The sequence below is a fragment of the Triturus cristatus genome, chromosome 10, assembly GCF_964204655.1.
Source record: "Triturus cristatus chromosome 10, aTriCri1.1, whole genome shotgun sequence".
Taxonomy (NCBI): domain Eukaryota; kingdom Metazoa; phylum Chordata; class Amphibia; order Caudata; family Salamandridae; genus Triturus; species Triturus cristatus.
In genome coordinates, this window is record NC_140593.1 from 846,871,366 (window position 1) to 846,886,501 (window position 15,136).

Sequence of the window (15,136 nt, forward strand, 5' to 3'; positions counted from 1 at the left end):
TACATGCCAAGAAGATTCGTGCAAGCGTGTCTGTTTCTGTAGTGTAGTGGTTATCACGTTCGCTTTACACGCGAAAGGTCCCTGGTTCGAGACCGGGCAGAAACAGCAGCTTTCTGTTTTTCACACAGTTTGCATTTACTTTCTCAACTTATAGGAAAGCTGAGATAATGGAAGCTGTCTATCCCTCACCAGCGTGATGTACTGTGCTCCAGGGGCATCAGTGACAGCTCAAAAAGAGAAGTGACGATAGTTTGCGCTATTCGTTTGCACGTCCTTGTGTACTGAAGGTTGGGCCTACTTCATGAAAGCAAGGCATGAGAGCAGAAATGGTTTTATTGACCTCACCGAGAGCATACACCTAGAACAAACAAAATGTCTGAAGGATAGAGGCATTTTCATTTCTTGTTCGATGACGGCCATGGAAAAGACAGCAACCATATTGCAGAAGAGAGCAGCATGTGCAGTTGCTTGCTTTGGGTGAAGCATTCACTAACTCGCTGCCAATAACCCCCGGAGCCGGTGCGAAAGGCGACTCTTGTGTGCCTCGGCTCGTTGGTCTAGGGGTATGATTCTCGCTTAGGGTGCGAGAGGTCCCGGGTTCAAATCCCGGACGAGCCCTTTTTCAGAGGTAAACATACGAATCCTACTCAAAACTCACAATGCCTGACTATTTCTCATTACACTCGCCGCATTGTTGCACAAAATATTTTGAACCTCAGAAGAAACATGGATCACCATGCTTTTTCTGCCTTCATGCTTAGTCTGTGTGTGTCCCAGGTGATGCTTTCCCAAGGTGTACTTGCTGGCATTTAGGCATCAGATATTTGTCTGTCGATGCCTGCATAAGTCAATTTTTAATACGTCTAATTGCAAGCATGTTGGCTGATATCTCTGCAGTTTTCACACTTGCTCCTCGCTTTCTGAGTGGCTGCTGATACAGCAGAATAGAAGTAGAGAGAATCCTTGAGAGGAACCTTGCTCTAACAGTAAAACACAGCAAGTGAGTTTCTGTAGTGTAGTGGTCATCACGTTCGCCTAACACGCGAAAGGTCCCCGGTTCGAGACTGTGCATGAGCTGCTTTTATGTGCACCCTCTAAAACCTTATTATCTCAATGCAAGCTTAAGAAGAGGCGGTCCTTGAACCCAGCGAGCCGTGGGAAACTTCCTTTACTTTTGCAAGACGAAACAAATTAATCCGCATCCATCAGTGGTCGCTCTTGTGCCTAGCTTTTTTTTTGTCATGCCATGTTGTATTGTGGGGTCTTTACACTTGTGACATTGCTGTGAACGTTGTAAGTGCAAACATTGGCAGGTGCAGTCAGAAGAGTCAGATCTGTGCACACCCAGGGCTGTCAGGATGGCCGAGTGGTCTAAGGCGCCAGACTCAAGAGAGCTTGATCTTCAGTGCAACTGAGACTTCTGGTCTCCTCATGGAGGCGTGGGTTCAAATCCCACTTCTGACAGGTTTCTTTTACACCCTTAAATCGTCCTGTTTTTTGCAGTGCATTCCCCACACACCACAATCTTTGCACGGACCTGTAACATATGACGAGAAATCCACCAACGATCAGGCTGGTCCCTCAATCACAATTCCATGTATTCCTGGAAGGGACACCTCAGGCACACCTTCCGTTAAATTTGCACTCCATCACACAAACTGCCGTGCTGGTTTCTCATTAAGCAGTTGATCCCATCTTTGTTGTGAGGCTCTCCTGCCACCTTTTGGGCGGAGAAGGCACTGTCCCTGCAACAACACAGGCAGACATGTTCAACAGGGCTTCCTGGTTATGTGGGAGGAGCAGATTGTCATTGGTCCCCCCTTGCGAATTTTAATTTACATAAGGAAGACAGAGAGGTAGCTGGGAGTAGGCAGTACACACGGACATTGAACTCTATCTTGTGATTTGCAGCCAATTCTAGATTGAGGCAGGAGGAAAGGAGGTGATTTGCCCAACAATGGCCATACTGGGAATTCAGCCACCCTGGGGCTCCCAGGTGAGTGTTTCAGTCCTGCGAGCCACTCATATAAATCTCGCCTGATCGAGCCTGATCGAGCGCTGAGTGAGCGTGTTTGAATCCAAGAATCAAATGCCTCTGTCTTAGGAGGAAGAATTGGCAGGCCCTCCCTTGCATCTGGGGTGGAAGTCTATGGGGTAAGTGTCCAGGACTTGCAGAGGAGTACAAGTGCCAGAAAGTGCCTGCAGTTCTCATCAGCGCCTTTTTTCTGCTCTCTGGCAGCTAGGATATCGACTGATCCCTTCCTTGCAAGAGTGAAAAAAACAACACCTTGAGAGAAAACATGACTTTGTGTGGTTCACATAGAGAGAGAGCAGCCAAATAGCCCTGCTTTGTTTCTGAAAGACGCATCAGAAATTGCTTAAAATGCCGACTGGGGAATCAGGCTCGTTGGTCTAGGGGTATGATTCTCGCTTCGGGTGCGAGAGGTCCCGGGTTCAAATCCCGGACGAGCCCATGCTGTGGAATTATTTTTAGGCTGCTTATTATATAGGGCCATTTCTTCTTTTCAATGCTATAAGACGCCGTGTATGGTGAGAAAGTTCCTTTCCCTCTACGCTATTTCCCACTTTTGGCGTATAGAATTTCAGTGCCGGACTTCTTTGCAACTGCTTTTCTGGGGTGGACCATCAGTGTAGGAAAATTAAATGCAAAGTGTTTTTCTAGTGTGATTTCAGGTATGGTTTTAAAATCGCCTTTTGGAATAAAAGTGGTCCTCGTTCCTTTCTTCCAAAGAAAGAGATCGGGTAAGGAGGGTCCAACTTTGAGCTTCATGGACATTGGCCCTTGGTCTGTGCATTCCAGCCCACTACATGCCAAGAAGATTCGTGCAAGCGTGTCTGTTTCTGTAGTGTAGTGGTTATCACGTTTGCTTTACACGCGAAAGGTCCCTGGTTCGAGACCGGGCAGAAACAGCAGCTTTCTGTTTTTCACACAGTTTGCATTTACTCTCTCAACTTATAGGAAAGCTGAGATAATGGAAGCTGTCTATCCCTCACCAGCGTGATGTACTGTGCTCCAGGGGCATCAGTGACAGCTCAAAAAGAGAAGTGACGATAGTTTGCGCTATTCGTTTGCACGTCCTTGTGTACTGAAGGTTGGGCCTACTTCATGAAAGCAAGGCATGAGAGCAGAAATGGTTTTATTGACCTCACCGAGAGCATACACCTAGAACAAACAAAATGTCTGAAGGATAGAGGCATTTTCATTTCTTGTTCGATGACGGCAATGGAAAAGACAGCAACCATATTGCAGAAGAGAGCAGCATGTGCAGTTGCTTGCTTTGGGTGAAGCATTCACTAACTCGCTGCCAATAACCCCCGGAGCCGGTGCGAAAGGCGACTCTTGTGTGCCTCGGCTCGTTGGTCTAGGGGTATGATTCTCGCTTAGGGTGCGAGAGGTCCCGGGTTCAAATCCCGGACGAGCCCTTTTTCAGAGGTAAACATACGAATCCTACTCAAAACTCACAATGCCTGACTATTTCTCATTACACTCGCCGCATTGTTGCACAAAATATTTTGAACCTCAGAAGAAACATGGATCACCATGCTTTTTCTGCCTTCATGCTTAGTCTGTGTGTGTCCCAGGTGATGCTTTCCCAAGGTGTACTTGCTGGCATTTAGGCATCAGATATTTGTCTGTCGATGCCTGCATAAGTCAATTTTTAATACGTCTAATTGCAAGCATGTTGGCTGATATCTCTGCAGTTTTCACACTTGCTCCTCGCTTTCTGAGTGGCTGCTGATACAGCAGAATAGAAGTAGAGAGAATCCTTGAGAGGAACCTTGCTCTAACAGTAAAACACAGCAAGTGAGTTTCTGTAGTGTAGTGGTCATCACGTTCGCCTAACACGCGAAAGGTCCCCGGTTCGAGACCGGGCAGAAACACTGTGCATGAGCTGCTTTTATGTGCACCCTCTAAAACCTTATTATCTCAATGCAAGCTTAAGAAGAGGCGGTCCTTGAACCCAGCGAGCCGTGGGAAACTTCCTTTACTTTTGCAAGACGAAACAAATTAATCCGCATCCATCAGTGGTCGCTCTTGTGCCTAGCTTTTTTTTTGTCATGCCATGTTGTATTGTGGGGTCTTTACACTTGTGACATTGCTGTGAACGTTGTAAGTGCAAACATTGGCAGGTGCAGTCAGAAGAGTCAGATCTGTGCACACCCAGGGCTGTCAGTATGGCCGAGTGGTCTAAGGCGCCAGACTCAAGAGAGCTTGATCTTCAGTGCAACTGAGACTTCTGGTCTCCTCATGGAGGCGTGGGTTCAAATCCCACTTCTGACAGGTTTCTTTTACACCCTTAAATCGTCCTGTTTTTTGCAGTGCATTCCCCACACACCACAATCTTTGCACGGACCTGTAACATATGACGAGAAATCCACCAACGATCAGGCTGGTCCCTCAATCACAATTCCATGTATTCCTGGAAGGGACACCTCAGGCACACCTTCCGTTAAATTTGCACTCCATCACACAAACTGCCGTGCTGGTTTCTCATTAAGCAGTTGATCCCATCTTTGTTGCGAGGCTCTCCTGCCACCTTTTGGGCGGAGAAGGCACTGTCCCTGCAACAACACAGGCAGACATGTTCAACAGGGCTTCCTGGTTATGTGGGAGGAGCAGATTGTCATTGGTCCCCCCTTGCGAATTTTAATTTACATAAGGAAGACAGAGAGGTAGCTGGGAGTAGGCAGTACACACGGACATTGAACTCTATCTTGTGATTTGCAGCCAATTCTAGATTGAGGCAGGAGGAAAGGAGGTGATTTGCCCAACAATGGCCATACTGGGAATTCAGCCACCCTGGGGCTCCCAGGTGAGTGTTTCAGTCCTGCGAGCCACTCATATAAATCTCGCCTGATCGAGCCTGATCGAGCGCTGAGTGAGCGTGTTTGAATCCAAGAATCAAATGCCTCTGTCTTAGGAGGAAGAATTGGCAGGCCCTCCCTTGCATCTGGGGTGGAAGTCTATGGGGTAAGTGTCCAGGACTTGCAGAGGAGTACAAGTGCCAGAAAGTGCCTGCAGTTCTCATCAGTGCCTTTTTTCTGCTCTCTGGCAGCTAGGATATCGACTGATCCCTTCCTTGCAAGAGTGAAAAAAACAACACCTTGAGAGAAAACATGACTTTGTGTGGTTCACATAGAGAGAGAGCAGCCAAATAGCCCTGCTTTGTTTCTGAAAGACGCATCAGAAATTGCTTAAAATGCCGACTTGGGAATCAGGCTCGTTGGTCTAGGGGTATGATTCTCGCTTCGGGTGCGAGAGGTCCCGGGTTCAAATCCCGGACGAGCCCATGCTGTGGAATTTTTTTTAGGCTGCTTATTATATAGGGCCATTTCTTCTTTTCAATGCTATAAGACGCCGTGTATGGTGAGAAAGTTCCTTTCCCTCTACGCTATTTCCCACTTTTGGCGTATAGAATTTCAGTGCCGGACTTCTTTGCAACTGCTTTTCTGGGGTGGACCATCAGTGTAGGAAAATTAAATGCAAAGTGTTTTTCTAGTGTGATTTCAGGTATGGTTTTAAAATCGCCTTTTGGAATAAAAGTGGTCCTCGTTCCTTTCTTCCAAAGAAAGAGATCGGGTAAGGAGGGTCCAACTTTGAGCTTCATGGACATTGGCCCTTGGTCTGTGCATTCCAGCCCACTACATGCCAAGAAGATTCGTGCAAGCGTGTCTGTTTCTGTAGTGTAGTGGTTATCACGTTCGCTTTACACGCGAAAGGTCCCTGGTTCGAGACCGGGCAGAAACAGCAGCTTTCTGTTTTTCACACAGTTTGCATTTACTCTCTCAACTTATAGGAAAGCTGAGATAATGGAAGCTGTCTATCCCTCACCAGCGTGATGTACTGTGCTCCAGGGGCATCAGTGACAGCTCAAAAAGAGAAGTGACGATAGTTTGCGCTATTCGTTTGCACGTCCTTGTGTACTGAAGGTTGGGCCTACTTCATGAAAGCAAGGCATGAGAGCAGAAATGGTTTTATTGACCTCACCGAGAGCATACACCTAGAACAAACAAAATGTCTGAAGGATAGAGGCATTTTCATTTCTTGTTCGATGACGGCCATGGAAAAGACAGCAACCATATTGCAGAAGAGAGCAGCATGTGCAGTTGCTTGCTTTGGGTGAAGCATTCACTAACTCGCTGCCAATAACCCCCGGAGCCGGTGCGAAAGGCGACTCTTGTGTGCCTCGGCTCGTTGGTCTAGGGGTATGATTCTCGCTTAGGGTGCGAGAGGTCCCGGGTTCAAATCCCGGACGAGCCCTTTTTCAGAGGTAAACATACGAATCCTACTCAAAACTCACAATGCCTGACTATTTCTCATTACACTCGCCGCATTGTTGCACAAAATATTTTGAACCTCAGAAGAAACATGGATCACCATGCTTTTTCTGCCTTCATGCTTAGTCTGTGTGTGTCCCAGGTGATGCTTTCCCAAGGTGTACTTGCTGGCATTTAGGCATCAGATATTTGTCTGTCGATGCCTGCATAAGTCAATTTTTAATACGTCTAATTGCAAGCATGTTGGCTGATATCTCTGCAGTTTTCACACTTGCTCCTCGCTTTCTGAGTGGCTGCTGATACAGCAGAATAGAAGTAGAGAGAATCCTTGAGAGGAACCTTGCTCTAACAGTAAAACACAGCAAGTGAGTTTCTGTAGTGTAGTGGTCATCACGTTCGCCTAACACGCGAAAGGTCCCCGGTTCGAGACTGTGCATGAGCTGCTTTTATGTGCACCCTCTAAAACCTTATTATCTCAATGCAAGCTTAAGAAGAGGCGGTCCTTGAACCCAGCGAGCCGTGGGAAACTTCCTTTACTTTTGCAAGACGAAACAAATTAATCCGCATCCATCAGTGGTCGCTCTTGTGCCTAGCTTTTTTTTTGTCATGCCATGTTGTATTGTGGGGTCTTTACACTTGTGACATTGCTGTGAACGTTGTAAGTGCAAACATTGGCAGGTGCAGTCAGAAGAGTCAGATCTGTGCACACCCAGGGCTGTCAGGATGGCCGAGTGGTCTAAGGCGCCAGACTCAAGAGAGCTTGATCTTCAGTGCAACTGAGACTTCTGGTCTCCTCATGGAGGCGTGGGTTCAAATCCCACTTCTGACAGGTTTCTTTTACACCCTTAAATCGTCCTGTTTTTTGCAGTGCATTCCCCACACACCACAATCTTTGCACGGACCTGTAACATATGACGAGAAATCCACCAACGATCAGGCTGGTCCCTCAATCACAATTCCATGTATTCCTGGAAGGGACACCTCAGGCACACCTTCCGTTAAATTTGCACTCCATCACACAAACTGCCGTGCTGGTTTCTCATTAAGCAGTTGATCCCATCTTTGTTGTGAGGCTCTCCTGCCACCTTTTGGGCGGAGAAGGCACTGTCCCTGCAACAACACAGGCAGACATGTTCAACAGGGCTTCCTGGTTATGTGGGAGGAGCAGATTGTCATTGGTCCCCCCTTGCGAATTTTAATTTACATAAGGAAGACAGAGAGGTAGCTGGGAGTAGGCAGTACACACGGACATTGAACTCTATCTTGTGATTTGCAGCCAATTCTAGATTGAGGCAGGAGGAAAGGAGGTGATTTGCCCAACAATGGCCATACTGGGAATTCAGCCACCCTGGGGCTCCCAGGTGAGTGTTTCAGTCCTGCGAGCCACTCATATAAATCTCGCCTGATCGAGCCTGATCGAGCGCTGAGTGAGCGTGTTTGAATCCAAGAATCAAATGCCTCTGTCTTAGGAGGAAGAATTGGCAGGCCCTCCCTTGCATCTGGGGTGGAAGTCTATGGGGTAAGTGTCCAGGACTTGCAGAGGAGTACAAGTGCCAGAAAGTGCCTGCAGTTCTCATCAGCGCCTTTTTTCTGCTCTCTGGCAGCTAGGATATCGAATGATCCCTTCCTTGCAAGAGTGAAAAAAACAACACCTTGAGAGAAAACATGACTTTGTGTGGTTCACATAGAGAGAGAGCAGCCAAATAGCCCTGCTTTGTTTCTGAAAGACGCATCAGAAATTGCTTAAAATGCCGACTGGGGAATCAGGCTCGTTGGTCTAGGGGTATGATTCTCGCTTCGGGTGCGAGAGGTCCCGGGTTCAAATCCCGGACGAGCCCATGCTGTGGAATTTTTTTTAGGCTGCTTATTATATAGGGCCATTTCTTCTTTTCAATGCTATAAGACGCCGTGTATGGTGAGAAAGTTCCTTTCCCTCTACGCTATTTCCCACTTTTGGCGTATAGAATTTCAGTGCCGGACTTCTTTGCAACTGCTTTTCTGGGGTGGACCATCAGTGTAGGAAAATTAAATGCAAAGTGTTTTTCTAGTGTGATTTCAGGTATGGTTTTAAAATCGCCTTTTGGAATAAAAGTGGTCCTCGTTCCTTTCTTCCAAAGAAAGAGATCGGGTAAGGAGGGTCCAACTTTGAGCTTCATGGACATTGGCCCTTGGTCTGTGCATTCCAGCCCACTACATGCCAAGAAAATTCGTGCAAGCGTGTCTGTTTCTGTAGTGTAGTGGTTATCACGTTCGCTTTACACGCGAAAGGTCCCTGGTTCGAGACCGGGCAGAAACAGCAGCTTTCTGTTTTTCACACAGTTTGCATTTACTCTCTCAACTTATAGGAAAGCTGAGATAATGGAAGCTGTCTATCCCTCACCAGCGTGATGTACTGTGCTCCAGGGGCATCAGTGACAGCTCAAAAAGAGAAGTGACGATAGTTTGCGCTATTCGTTTGCACGTCCTTGTGTACTGAAGGTTGGGCCTACTTCATGAAAGCAAGGCATGAGAGCAGAAATGGTTTTATTGACCTCACCGAGAGCATACACCTAGAACAAACAAAATGTCTGAAGGATAGAGGCATTTTCATTTCTTGTTCGATGACGGCCATGGAAAAGACAGCAACCATATTGCAGAAGAGAGCAGCATGTGCAGTTGCTTGCTTTGGGTGAAGCATTCACTAACTCGCTGCCAATAACCCCCGGAGCCGGTGCGAAAGGCGACTCTTGTGTGCCTCGGCTCGTTGGTCTAGGGGTATGATTCTCGCTTAGGGTGCGAGAGGTCCCGGGTTCAAATCCCGGACGAGCCCTTTTTCAGAGGTAAACATACGAATCCTACTCAAAACTCACAATGCCTGACTATTTCTCATTACACTCGCCGCATTGTTGCACAAAATATTTTGAACCTCAGAAGAAACATGGATCACCATGCTTTTTCTGCCTTCATGCTTAGTCTGTGTGTGTCCCAGGTGATGCTTTCCCAAGGTGTACTTGCTGGCATTTAGGCATCAGATATTTGTCTGTCGATGCCTGCATAAGTCAATTTTTAATACGTCTAATTGCAAGCATGTTGGCTGATATCTCTGCAGTTTTCACACTTGCTCCTCGCTTTCTGAGTGGCTGCTGATACAGCAGAATAGAAGTAGAGAGAATCCTTGAGAGGAACCTTGCTCTAACAGTAAAACACAGCAAGTGAGTTTCTGTAGTGTAGTGGTCATCACGTTCGCCTAACACGCGAAAGGTCCCCGGTTCGAGACCGGGCAGAAACACTGTGCATGAGCTGCTTTTATGTGCACCCTCTAAAACCTTATTATCTCAATGCAAGCTTAAGAAGAGGCGGTCCTTGAACCCAGCGAGCCGTGGGAAACTTCCTTTACTTTTGCAAGACGAAACAAATTAATCCGCATCCATCAGTGGTCGCTCTTGTGCCTAGCTTTTTTTTTGTCATGCCATGTTGTATTGTGGGGTCTTTACACTTGTGACATTGCTGTGAACGTTGTAAGTGCAAACATTGGCAGGTGCAGTCAGAAGAGTCAGATCTGTGCACACCCAGGGCTGTCAGGATGGCCGAGTGGTCTAAGGCGCCAGACTCAAGAGAGCTTGATCTTCAGTGCAACTGAGACTTCTGGTCTCCTCATGGAGGCGTGGGTTCAAATCCCACTTCTGACAGGTTTCTTTTACACCCTTAAATCGTCCTGTTTTTTGCAGTGCATTCCCCACACACCACAATCTTTGCACGGACCTGTAACATATGACGAGAAATCCACCAACGATCAGGCTGGTCCCTCAATCACAATTCCATGTATTCCTGGAAGGGACACCTCAGGCACACCTTCCGTTAAATTTGCACTCCATCACACAAACTGCCGTGCTGGTTTCTCATTAAGCAGTTGATCCCATCTTTGTTGTGAGGCTCTCCTGCCACCTTTTGGGCGGAGAAGGCACTGTCCCTGCAACAACACAGGCAGACATGTTCAACAGGGCTTCCTGGTTATGTGGGAGGAGCAGATTGTCATTGGTCCCCCCTTGCGAATTTTAATTTACATAAGGAAGACAGAGAGGTAGCTGGGAGTAGGCAGTACACACGGACATTGAACTCTATCTTGTGATTTGCAGCCAATTCTAGATTGAGGCAGGAGGAAAGGAGGTGATTTGCCCAACAATGGCCATACTGGGAATTCAGCCACCCTGGGGCTCCCAGGTGAGTGTTTCAGTCCTGCGAGCCACTCATATAAATCTCGCCTGATCGAGCCTGATCGAGCGCTGAGTGAGCGTGTTTGAATCCAAGAATCAAATGCCTCTGTCTTAGGAGGAAGAATTGGCAGGCCCTCCCTTGCATCTGGGGTGGAAGTCTATGGGGTAAGTGTCCAGGACTTGCAGAGGAGTACAAGTGCCAGAAAGTGCCTGCAGTTCTCATCAGCGCCTTTTTTCTGCTCTCTGGCAGCTAGGATATCGACTGATCCCTTCCTTGCAAGAGTGAAAAAAACAACACCTTGAGAGAAAACATGACTTTGTGTGGTTCACATAGAGAGAGAGCAGCCAAATAGCCCTGCTTTGTTTCTGAAAGACGCATCAGAAATTGCTTAAAATGCCGACTGGGGAATCAGGCTCGTTGGTCTAGGGGTATGATTCTCGCTTCGGGTGCGAGAGGTCCCGGGTTCAAATCCCGGACGAGCCCATGCTTTGGAATTATTTTTAGGCTGCTTATTATATAGGGCCATTTCTTCTTTTCAATGCTATAAGACGCCGTGTATGGTGAGAAAGTTCCTTTCCCTCTACGCTATTTCCCACTTTTGGCGTATAGAATTTCAGTGCCGGACTTCTTTGCAACTGCTTTTCTGGGGTGGACCATCAGTGTAGGAAAATTAAATGCAAAGTGTTTTTCTAGTGTGATTTCAGGTATGGTTTTAAAATCGCCTTTTGGAATAAAAGTGGTCCTCGTTCCTTTCTTCCAAAGAAAGAGATCGGGTAAGGAGGGTCCAACTTTGAGCTTCATGGACATTGGCCCTTGGTCTGTGCATTCCAGCCCACTACATGCCAAGAAGATTCGTGCAAGCGTGTCTGTTTCTGTAGTGTAGTGGTTATCACGTTTGCTTTACACGCGAAAGGTCCCTGGTTCGAGACCGGGCAGAAACAGCAGCTTTCTGTTTTTCACACAGTTTGCATTTACTCTCTCAACTTATAGGAAAGCTGAGATAATGGAAGCTGTCTATCCCTCACCAGCGTGATGTACTGTGCTCCAGGGGCATCAGTGACAGCTCAAAAAGAGAAGTGACGATAGTTTGCGCTATTCGTTTGCACGTCCTTGTGTACTGAAGGTTGGGCCTACTTCATGAAAGCAAGGCATGAGAGCAGAAATGGTTTTATTGACCTCACCGAGAGCATACACCTAGAACAAACAAAATGTCTGAAGGATAGAGGCATTTTCATTTCTTGTTCGATGACGGCAATGGAAAAGACAGCAACCATATTGCAGAAGAGAGCAGCATGTGCAGTTGCTTGCTTTGGGTGAAGCATTCACTAACTCGCTGCCAATAACCCCCGGAGCCGGTGCGAAAGGCGACTCTTGTGTGCCTCGGCTCGTTGGTCTAGGGGTATGATTCTCGCTTAGGGTGCGAGAGGTCCCGGGTTCAAATCCCGGACGAGCCCTTTTTCAGAGGTAAACATACGAATCCTACTCAAAACTCACAATGCCTGACTATTTCTCATTACACTCGCCGCATTGTTGCACAAAATATTTTGAACCTCAGAAGAAACATGGATCACCATGCTTTTTCTGCCTTCATGCTTAGTCTGTGTGTGTCCCAGGTGATGCTTTCCCAAGGTGTACTTGCTGGCATTTAGGCATCAGATATTTGTCTGTCGATGCCTGCATAAGTCAATTTTTAATACGTCTAATTGCAAGCATGTTGGCTGATATCTCTGCAGTTTTCACACTTGCTCCTCGCTTTCTGAGTGGCTGCTGATACAGCAGAATAGAAGTAGAGAGAATCCTTGAGAGGAACCTTGCTCTAACAGTAAAACACAGCAAGTGAGTTTCTGTAGTGTAGTGGTCATCACGTTCGCCTAACACGCGAAAGGTCCCCGGTTCGAGACCGGGCAGAAACACTGTGCATGAGCTGCTTTTATGTGCACCCTCTAAAACCTTATTATCTCAATGCAAGCTTAAGAAGAGGCGGTCCTTGAACCCAGCGAGCCGTGGGAAACTTCCTTTACTTTTGCAAGACGAAACAAATTAATCCGCATCCATCAGTGGTCGCTCTTGTGCCTAGCTTTTTTTTTGTCATGCCATGTTGTATTGTGGGGTCTTTACACTTGTGACATTGCTGTGAACGTTGTAAGTGCAAACATTGGCAGGTGCAGTCAGAAGAGTCAGATCTGTGCACACCCAGGGCTGTCAGTATGGCCGAGTGGTCTAAGGCGCCAGACTCAAGAGAGCTTGATCTTCAGTGCAACTGAGACTTCTGGTCTCCTCATGGAGGCGTGGGTTCAAATCCCACTTCTGACAGGTTTCTTTTACACCCTTAAATCGTCCTGTTTTTTGCAGTGCATTCCCCACACACCACAATCTTTGCACGGACCTGTAACATATGACGAGAAATCCACCAACGATCAGGCTGGTCCCTCAATCACAATTCCATGTATTCCTGGAAGGGACACCTCAGGCACACCTTCCGTTAAATTTGCACTCCATCACATAAACTGCCGTGCTGGTTTCTCATTAAGCAGTTGATCCCATCTTTGTTGCGAGGCTCTCCTGCCACCTTTTGGGCGGAGAAGGCACTGTCCCTGCAACAACACAGGCAGACATGTTCAACAGGGCTTCCTGGTTATGTGGGAGGAGCAGATTGTCATTGGTCCCCCCTTGCGAATTTTAATTTACATAAGGAAGACAGAGAGGTAGCTGGGAGTAGGCAGTACACACGGACATTGAACTCTATCTTGTGATTTGCAGCCAATTCTAGATTGAGGCAGGAGGAAAGGAGGTGATTTGCCCAACAATGGCCATACTGGGAATTCAGCCACCCTGGGGCTCCCAGGTGAGTGTTTCAGTCCTGCGAGCCACTCATATAAATCTCGCCTGATCGAGCCTGATCGAGCGCTGAGTGAGCGTGTTTGAATCCAAGAATCAAATGCCCCTGTCTTAGGAGGAAGAATTGGCAGGCCCTCCCTTGCATCTGGGGTGGAAGTCTATGGGGTAAGTGTCCAGGACTTGCAGAGGAGTACAAGTGCCAGAAAGTGCCTGCAGTTCTCATCAGCGCCTTTTTTCTGCTCTCTGGCAGCTAGGATATCGACTGATCCCTTCCTTGCAAGAGTGAAAAAAACAACACCTTGAGAGAAAACATGACTTTGTGTGGTTCACATAGAGAGAGAGCAGCCAAATAGCCCTGCTTTGTTTCTGAAAGACGCATCAGAAATTGCTTAAAATGCCGACTGGGGAATCAGGCTCGTTGGTCTAGGGGTATGATTCTCGCTTCGGGTGCGAGAGGTCCCGGGTTCAAATCCCGGACGAGCCCATGCTGTGGAATTTTTTTTAGGCTGCTTATTATATAGGGCCATTTCTTCTTTTCAATGCTATAAGACGCCGTGTATGGTGAGAAAGTTCCTTTCCCTCTACGCTATTTCCCACTTTTGGCGTATAGAATTTCAGTGCCGGACTTCTTTGCAACTGCTTTTCTGGGGTGGACCATCAGTGTAGGAAAATTAAATGCAAAGTGTTTTTCTAGTGTGATTTCAGGTATGGTTTTAAAATCGCCTTTTGGAATAAAAGTGGTCCTCGTTCCTTTCTTCCAAAGAAAGAGATCGGGTAAGGAGGGTCCAACTTTGAGCTTCATGGACATTGGCCCTTGGTCTGTGCATTCCAGCCCACTACATGCCAAGAAGATTCGTGCAAGCGTGTCTGTTTCTGTAGTGTAGTGGTTATCACGTTCGCTTTACACGCGAAAGGTCCCTGGTTCGAGACCGGGCAGAAACAGCAGCTTTCTGTTTTTCACACAGTTTGCATTTACTCTCTCAACTTATAGGAAAGCTGAGATAATGGAAGCTGTCTATCCCTCACCAGCGTGATGTACTGTGCTCCAGGGGCATCAGTGACAGCTCAAAAAGAGAAGTGACGATAGTTTGCGCTATTCGTTTGCACGTCCTTGTGTACTGAAGGTTGGGCCTACTTCATGAAAGCAAGGCATGAGAGCAGAAATGGTTTTATTGACCTCACCGAGAGCATACACCTAGAACAAACAAAATGTCTGAAGGATAGAGGCATTTTCATTTCTTGTTCGATGACGGCCATGGAAAAGACAGCAACCATATTGCAGAAGAGAGCAGCATGTGCAGTTGCTTGCTTTGGGTGAAGCATTCACTAACTCGCTGCCAATAACCCCCGGAGCCGGTGCGAAAGGCGACTCTTGTGTGCCTCGGCTCGTTGGTCTAGGGGTATGATTCTCGCTTAGGGTGCGAGAGGTCCCGGGTTCAAATCCCGGACGAGCCCTTTTTCAGAGGTAAACATACGAATCCTACTCAAAACTCACAATGCCTGACTATTTCTCATTACACTCGCCGCATTGTTGCACAAAATATTTTGAACCTCAGAAGAAACATGGATCACCATGCTTTTTCTGCCTTCATGCTTAGTCTGTGTGTGTCCCAGGTGATGCTTTCCCAAGGTGTACTTGCTGGCATTTAGGCATCAGATATTTGTCTGTCGATGCCTGCATAAGTCAATTTTTAATACGTCTAATTGCAAGCATGTTGGCTGATATCTCTGCAGTTTTCACACTTGCTCCTCGCTTTCTGAGTGGCTGCTGATACAGCAGAATAGAAGTAGAGAGAATCCTTGA

General features: G+C 47.2%; 23 non-coding genes across 23 annotated transcripts; all 23 read left to right on the forward strand.

The window, feature by feature from the left end:
- Positions 1-32: 32 nt before the first annotated feature.
- On the forward strand, positions 33-105 carry TRNAV-UAC (transfer RNA valine (anticodon UAC)). Its single transcript has one exon. It is a non-coding gene; the product is annotated as a tRNA-Val (tRNA).
- A 441-nt stretch (positions 106-546) lies between these two features.
- TRNAP-AGG (transfer RNA proline (anticodon AGG)) lies at positions 547-618 on the forward strand. Its single transcript has one exon. It is a non-coding gene; the product is annotated as a tRNA-Pro (tRNA).
- A 734-nt stretch (positions 619-1,352) lies between these two features.
- Positions 1,353-1,464, forward strand: TRNAL-CAA (transfer RNA leucine (anticodon CAA)). The gene is made up of 2 exons: positions 1,353-1,390; positions 1,419-1,464. It is a non-coding gene; the product is annotated as a tRNA-Leu (tRNA).
- A 937-nt stretch (positions 1,465-2,401) lies between these two features.
- TRNAP-CGG (transfer RNA proline (anticodon CGG)) lies at positions 2,402-2,473 on the forward strand. The gene has a single exon. It is a non-coding gene; the product is annotated as a tRNA-Pro (tRNA).
- Positions 2,474-2,858: 385 nt separating this feature from the next.
- TRNAV-UAC (transfer RNA valine (anticodon UAC)) lies at positions 2,859-2,931 on the forward strand. The gene has a single exon. It is a non-coding gene; the product is annotated as a tRNA-Val (tRNA).
- Positions 2,932-3,372: 441 nt separating this feature from the next.
- TRNAP-AGG (transfer RNA proline (anticodon AGG)) lies at positions 3,373-3,444 on the forward strand. The gene has a single exon. It is a non-coding gene; the product is annotated as a tRNA-Pro (tRNA).
- Positions 3,445-3,830: 386 nt separating this feature from the next.
- TRNAV-AAC (transfer RNA valine (anticodon AAC)) lies at positions 3,831-3,903 on the forward strand. Its single transcript has one exon. It is a non-coding gene; the product is annotated as a tRNA-Val (tRNA).
- A 1,337-nt stretch (positions 3,904-5,240) lies between these two features.
- On the forward strand, positions 5,241-5,312 carry TRNAP-CGG (transfer RNA proline (anticodon CGG)). Its single transcript has one exon. It is a non-coding gene; the product is annotated as a tRNA-Pro (tRNA).
- Positions 5,313-5,697: 385 nt separating this feature from the next.
- On the forward strand, positions 5,698-5,770 carry TRNAV-UAC (transfer RNA valine (anticodon UAC)). The gene has a single exon. It is a non-coding gene; the product is annotated as a tRNA-Val (tRNA).
- A 441-nt stretch (positions 5,771-6,211) lies between these two features.
- TRNAP-AGG (transfer RNA proline (anticodon AGG)) lies at positions 6,212-6,283 on the forward strand. Its single transcript has one exon. It is a non-coding gene; the product is annotated as a tRNA-Pro (tRNA).
- A 734-nt stretch (positions 6,284-7,017) lies between these two features.
- TRNAL-CAA (transfer RNA leucine (anticodon CAA)) lies at positions 7,018-7,129 on the forward strand. Its single transcript has 2 exons — positions 7,018-7,055; positions 7,084-7,129. It is a non-coding gene; the product is annotated as a tRNA-Leu (tRNA).
- A 937-nt stretch (positions 7,130-8,066) lies between these two features.
- Positions 8,067-8,138, forward strand: TRNAP-CGG (transfer RNA proline (anticodon CGG)). The gene has a single exon. It is a non-coding gene; the product is annotated as a tRNA-Pro (tRNA).
- A 385-nt stretch (positions 8,139-8,523) lies between these two features.
- On the forward strand, positions 8,524-8,596 carry TRNAV-UAC (transfer RNA valine (anticodon UAC)). Its single transcript has one exon. It is a non-coding gene; the product is annotated as a tRNA-Val (tRNA).
- A 441-nt stretch (positions 8,597-9,037) lies between these two features.
- Positions 9,038-9,109, forward strand: TRNAP-AGG (transfer RNA proline (anticodon AGG)). The gene has a single exon. It is a non-coding gene; the product is annotated as a tRNA-Pro (tRNA).
- A 386-nt stretch (positions 9,110-9,495) lies between these two features.
- On the forward strand, positions 9,496-9,568 carry TRNAV-AAC (transfer RNA valine (anticodon AAC)). The gene has a single exon. It is a non-coding gene; the product is annotated as a tRNA-Val (tRNA).
- A 288-nt stretch (positions 9,569-9,856) lies between these two features.
- Positions 9,857-9,968, forward strand: TRNAL-CAA (transfer RNA leucine (anticodon CAA)). The gene is made up of 2 exons: positions 9,857-9,894; positions 9,923-9,968. It is a non-coding gene; the product is annotated as a tRNA-Leu (tRNA).
- A 937-nt stretch (positions 9,969-10,905) lies between these two features.
- On the forward strand, positions 10,906-10,977 carry TRNAP-CGG (transfer RNA proline (anticodon CGG)). The gene has a single exon. It is a non-coding gene; the product is annotated as a tRNA-Pro (tRNA).
- A 385-nt stretch (positions 10,978-11,362) lies between these two features.
- TRNAV-UAC (transfer RNA valine (anticodon UAC)) lies at positions 11,363-11,435 on the forward strand. Its single transcript has one exon. It is a non-coding gene; the product is annotated as a tRNA-Val (tRNA).
- Positions 11,436-11,876: 441 nt separating this feature from the next.
- TRNAP-AGG (transfer RNA proline (anticodon AGG)) lies at positions 11,877-11,948 on the forward strand. The gene has a single exon. It is a non-coding gene; the product is annotated as a tRNA-Pro (tRNA).
- A 386-nt stretch (positions 11,949-12,334) lies between these two features.
- TRNAV-AAC (transfer RNA valine (anticodon AAC)) lies at positions 12,335-12,407 on the forward strand. The gene has a single exon. It is a non-coding gene; the product is annotated as a tRNA-Val (tRNA).
- Positions 12,408-13,744: 1,337 nt separating this feature from the next.
- TRNAP-CGG (transfer RNA proline (anticodon CGG)) lies at positions 13,745-13,816 on the forward strand. Its single transcript has one exon. It is a non-coding gene; the product is annotated as a tRNA-Pro (tRNA).
- Positions 13,817-14,201: 385 nt separating this feature from the next.
- TRNAV-UAC (transfer RNA valine (anticodon UAC)) lies at positions 14,202-14,274 on the forward strand. Its single transcript has one exon. It is a non-coding gene; the product is annotated as a tRNA-Val (tRNA).
- A 441-nt stretch (positions 14,275-14,715) lies between these two features.
- TRNAP-AGG (transfer RNA proline (anticodon AGG)) lies at positions 14,716-14,787 on the forward strand. Its single transcript has one exon. It is a non-coding gene; the product is annotated as a tRNA-Pro (tRNA).
- Positions 14,788-15,136: the final 349 nt, after the last annotated feature.